Below are 6,200 nucleotides of genomic sequence, written 5' to 3'. Positions count from 1 at the left end.
ATACCGATAATGAATGACGGCGCCGAAGTAGCGTAGGTACTTACATTTACTATAGCCGCTTGTCCACCGCACGCCCGTCACCCGAGCACCGTCATCCCGGCCGACGAGTAGATCGGCGTGACCGCTAGATCGACACCGAGATATAGACGGGCCAATGGGCCGGCAATATATAAAACACGTTGGAACTTGTCCATACACTACCGTCACACGCGTGGTAGCTGGAACAAAATAAACCGCCGATATCGGTCGCGGTGGACAAACTATCACCGTCAGGATATATTAAAATCGGCGTCAAAATAATCTCGTTCTCGATATCGACTCGGTGACGTTGCGGTGGACAAACAGCCATACGCTTGAAAAACATTACTCTCTGTAATTCTCTGTAAAATAATTATAGTTTAAAGATTAATACCATGCTAAAATCGTTATCCCGATGATCCTGATGAGAAGAATGGGACAAAATTATTAAAATCATGTATTGCCATCGCTTCTCGATAAGTGTTGAAAATTTTAAATTAATCGGACCGTTCAAAGTGGGTTAAATTGAGTTTAAAGAGTCCGTTACATACATACGAGTAGATACATGTCAAGCTAATAAAAGCGTCGTAAAACAGTAAAAATAAAGTTAAGGGTTTTTTTTCTTCGTTTTGAAATACCAGAACACACTACACCCTTATTTATTTCTTTGGTGTGTAGACTAGTCGAGTTTACGATTCTCATAAATTGAAGCCACTTGACTTTATACCTTATCAAAGTTAATCTTTTCTTTAGGTTTTAAGACCTCCGATTACAATTTCCTAAACGGAAATTGGATGAAGAATACCCGCTTCAAGATCTTACTTTATTAAGTTTCTATAGAGATAATTCTCCTTGAAATTTAATTTCATCTTTGTATTCTTGACATTTGGAAGTCTACATAATGAAAGAATAATAGGTTTCTGGTACGAACGTTTTATATGCTTCACGATTTTGGACAAAGACTTCGTGCCTTGGATAAGCAATGATAAAAGGTTTGTTTTTTCTGTTTAATTCATTAAACTTTGTTTATTTTTTGTTATAGGTAGATTAAAGAATCCATTAGGTACTTGGAAATACTAATAAAATTGAGAGAGATTTTTTAATAAAATTAGTTACTACTTAAATAAAGTAGCAAATAAGCAAATCCTTAGATAAGATTATACCCGGTTATATTTTTCATAATAAGCGGGAATGGTACCCACAGCCTGAGGCCAGTAAGTAATATTCAAACGATTATAAAAACTTTTAACCCATATTTACTTCCAAAAATACGCACGAATCATCAAAGGGCGTACCCACTGAAATATACATACGGGTGTGGCATCCTAACTAAATTCCCATAATTTACCCCAAGGGCTTCAAAGACCCATCGCTTTGTGGTGTTAAATTAGTTGACGCCATACGGGACCGCAATGCTAAGCTGGACTATTAATTGATATCTACCAGCGTATAAGTAATGGCAATTTAGGTATACGTTTATGGTAAAGGGAATACGGAATACGGTATGGGAGCCGCTTTTCCTGTCATGCATGTTTACTCGCGTCGCACCTTCACGCGTGCTACTTTCTTCATATTCTTTTATATTTTGTACCTACATGCTTACGAGTCGGCAAAAGACTACAGTCTTCGAAGGTTGCAACGCATTTGAAGCCAATATCAGGTAAGACTGCAACTTTTATATGTCTAGAATAATTGGCTGCATCAATAAACTCTACATAGGTGATAGAAAAAATATGGTTCGACTAGGGAAGTACCATCGCTATATCTATAATCTATATATTTCTAGGATAGAGCAAAAAGAATGTGGATATTTCATGACTTACATAATTATTAAGGGACATCTTAATCTTAATCATCTTAATTGACTTCAGATAAAACGCCTCTTCTATATTAAGTTGATTACAGATAACCATATGCGGCAGTGACTATACCTGCTGGAATACTTCAATATAATTTCATAAAACTCCATAAAATTCCATAAACAAACGGAAGCAAGCATTTCATTGTAAAATATCTTTCAAAACGCTCATCCATATCGTTTTAAATTTATCCTCGTTTCCGAAACTTCGTTCAAAGTTTCCGTAACAAACACCTTTAAAACCAAATCCCGTGGTAGAATTAATTTTAATTTATTATAATGATACCCGGGATTCCGGTAATTACCATTTAATAATAGCCAGTGTTCGTGTATTTTGTCCAACGCTTTCAATTTCTGAATTCTGAAGAGTTTTAAGTATTCCAGGTAAATTTGTTTTACTATCACATCATATAGATTATTTTTCGCAGCATAAATAATTTGCAGGAAAATCTTTCTATATATTTTTTAATTTATTCTTGTTTTGAGTTCTGAAATTTCGTCAGATTTTTGCTATTTCTTTTTTTTTTTGTAAAGTGTAATAAACTAGTGGATAAAATTCTATTATTGTAGGTACTAAATAATGATAGTAGAAACAAAAGAATATAGGTATTGTATTTGAGAAATTCATTCTGAGCGTTTTAATATATTTTATCGAAGGTTTTAATACATAAGGGGGGCTAGCCAAGTTGACATTCTACAGTCGCTTGCGCTGTACAAACGCTATAGAAACGCTAAAATGTATGAAAATATCAATGATAGCCAAGTTACACGATAGAATAGAACGCTAGCGATTCTACAATGCCCATGTCATTTCTTTTTTCCATACAAATGACAACCTTTGACAACCTTTTGATAACCTTTTGACTTTTTTGTCAAATTTGTTAGCGAAGCGTATTCTAAGATAAATATCATAGTGAGCGATCGCGCCGACCCTGTAGAAAACGTAAACGCTAATAAAATGGTGGATTCTGTATCAGCTGTTTGTCACTTCACTACGCGCTATCACTGCATTATAGACTTTAATTACTTTTGATCATTTGAAAATGTATACTTTAAATGTGTTGAAATTTGAATATGGCTCTCTATAACTAGTGTATCCTAAAATATTATAGAAATGAATTGCAAAGCCGTTTTTCTATTTTAAATTAATATGAGCATATAATATAACTAGATGACCCGGTGAACTTCGTACCACCTAATTATGAGTGACTATCTGTACCCCGTAGTTTCACTCGTGTAACAGTCTTAAGGGTTGATCTAAACAAACAAACAGTGACTCAGATGCTTCATTATGTCTTATGATCATTTTCTTAGTGCTCCAAATTAACGAATTTTAAATTAAAGTTCCATACCCGGTTAAACGACCGTAAGAGTTGATTTTCCAGAAACGGTGAAATATGTGTTCTATTATTTTCAATATAAAAGCTAAATTCTAATTTTCATAGACTTTGCTTCAAAATCTGCCGACTTCTAAACGAAGTGCCTTGTAAAGCCAAATGCAATTTCTTACAGCCTTTGCTTCCAAATTAACGGATTTTAAAATAAAATTCCAACCCCTATTTAACCAACTTAGGGTTGATTTTCCAAATATCGTAAAATAGATTTAATTACTTTCTATCGAAATCCCAAATACCAATATTCATATAGTTTTGCATCAAAACTGGGCGACTTTAATACAAACTTTCTCCGCTTATTTATTCATGGAAACGCGGTCGAACAGGATAAAAAGTATCCTATGTCCGTCTCCTGGTTCTAAGCTACCTCTCCACCAAATTTCAGCCAACTCGGTTCAGCCATTCTTGAGTTATAGTGTAACTAACACGACTTTTTTTTTATATATAGATATTGATTCAACACGTGTTCGAATTTAACTCAATGAAAACAAAATATTTTTTTCAATTCGATTGCAGCGCCAACTGTTGGTAAAAACTATCATTAAAATAGATTATTATTTAATATTTAAAACTGCGATGGTAGCGAAGTCTGTGGAATCCAATGTGAAACATTCCAAAATCAACAACTACTTACGAATTAAAAATTAATTAAAAAAAAACCGTTTCCCACGGACTAAATTGTGAATCTAAACCATTCTCAAGTCCCCTTGAACACACACAACAAATTTCATCAAAATCCTTCATCAAATTCCATCAAAGTCCAGTCGTTTAGGAAGAGTTCAGTGACATACACACGCACATAAGAAATATATATATATAAAGATAGATAAAATAGAACTTAGAGTTATTCCAGTATTTAAATAAAAGTATTGTCTCAGTTTCACTGTTTTATTGCATCATTATATTAATGCTTCTCATATTATCTTTACTTGTAACAAAACAATTTATTAAAACCTTAATAGAAAAAAAAAAATATTATCCGTATCCTTTTTTTTTCATTATTATCTCCAGTTTCCCTGCAATTTCCCTGTCTAGGCAAAAAGCTGGTGGTTATGAGGTTTCATTTGTTGGCATGGCATGTATAGTATACACCCAGTGGCGTAACCATTTATAATTATTGCCTCCTTGGAAGCCGCTCCTACGATGGAAGAAGATCCTGAGTAGCTCTACTTTTGATGAGTTTAAAAGTGCGGGTGGATTTCATAAGCTCAGTAGTAACTTCATTGGAGTGTCTTTATATGACGAATACAATGATAGGTTACCCCTATGGACGAGTATATGATTTTAGTTTATTTGTCACTTCCTCTTTCACTGTTGTCTCTGTGGCATCAGCTACCATGTGAAGCATTTTCGATTGGAAGCGTTGTATGATGTCCAAGTTTGAGTTGGATGCGGTTCCGCAACGTTTAGATCCATATGACCATATTGGTTTTAGTATGGCTTTGTTGCTTGATGTTGCTGAAAGACTTTCGTGCCATGAGCCAGTAAATCTTACGTCCAGATATTTTCTTTTAGTACGAGGTACGAATAAGTATCCTCAGTTGAAGTAATAATTTTATATAAAATACATGCAATCGCTGTTACTGTCATTAGTAATATCTCTATAAACAATTTGTATACTCTTTGTAAACAATCACCAATCACCATAGTTACCGTTCATAGACACATTATTAAGTCTAGTTTTTGCAAATAATTGTAATTAGTAAAATAAATGTACTATAAAATATGGTATATTTTTTATGTATTTTATAAAGTTTTATTGTAATATTACTATTAAATAATTAATCAGTACCATCTAGGTATTTTTGGTAGTGTAGAAACTAGACGATATTGTATTTGACGGCTAATTGATATAAATTGATCGCTAACCATAGACTTATCGTATATGTACAATGACATTTGCTAACGAATAGAATAGAAAACGAATAGAATGCAAAGTTTGTAACATGGCTAGCCCCCAAGATATCAAAGCAATTATAACGTTTAACAATCCAGCGATTTGAATGTCAGTTAGTAGTTAGTAATAGGCGGGAAAAAGTAAGACTGTAGCAAAAAAGAATATTAAAAGTTAATTAAATAAAAATACACAAAAAAGTAAATTAAATATTTGACTGATGATTAGTTTAAAAGATGGTGTTTGATGATAAAGACGAAACGAAAACGAAACCTAGCAAGACGTTTGGGCTGTAGGGCTAAATGAGACATATACACTTACATACATATCATTACCCCCAAACTCGGGTAAAAAAATATCAATATACCAAACAAGAACTTGTTATTGTTCGAGCTTTTAAAATGTCCGGGGAAAATACGATCAACACGTTCGCCAACTTGAATAACCACTCGTAGCTCCGAAGTTGAATTTATTCAATCCATCCTTGCCCGAAGGATCCATCCATTTCCATGTTAAAGTTTCGTGATAAAAATTTTAATATTCAATCTAGGGAGCTTGATATTTAAGTCGGAATAATGGTCTTAAACACGTTTCGTAAGCTGAAATATCGGAGATATTATCGTTTTGTGATTTTGTGCTTCTTACAAAGTATATCCTGTTCAGTAATTTACTTATCTGATCTAAGGTGTTCTAAAGGGAATGGTTTCTAAATCTTATTTAGATGTTCCACGTTCTAGTCAGGTCATTTTATGTTTATATTGTAAAGATTTTAGTAATATTTACTAACAAATATTTACACAAAATTACGATGTGTTTTCGTATTTTTAAGTCAGTTATTATATTGATCAATATTTTAAAATTTACTTTTATTTTACACTTACTATTTTAAACGTAAAATTTTAATAGAAGGATATATAACGAAAGTTATAATTTTTATGCAAATAAATGATCCCGTATACAAAAAACCACTCATATTTAGCAGGTTTTGTCTCCTTAATATTTTCGGGTCAGTTGATGGAACGGTGCGCTACGTAGC

Source organism: Epargyreus clarus, unplaced genomic scaffold, assembly GCF_041222505.1.
Source record: "Epargyreus clarus isolate Ecla_fem2 unplaced genomic scaffold, WU_Ecla_fem_2.2 ptg000012l, whole genome shotgun sequence".
NCBI lineage: Eukaryota > Metazoa > Arthropoda > Insecta > Lepidoptera > Hesperiidae > Epargyreus > Epargyreus clarus.
This window is presented reverse-complemented; position numbering follows the sequence as displayed.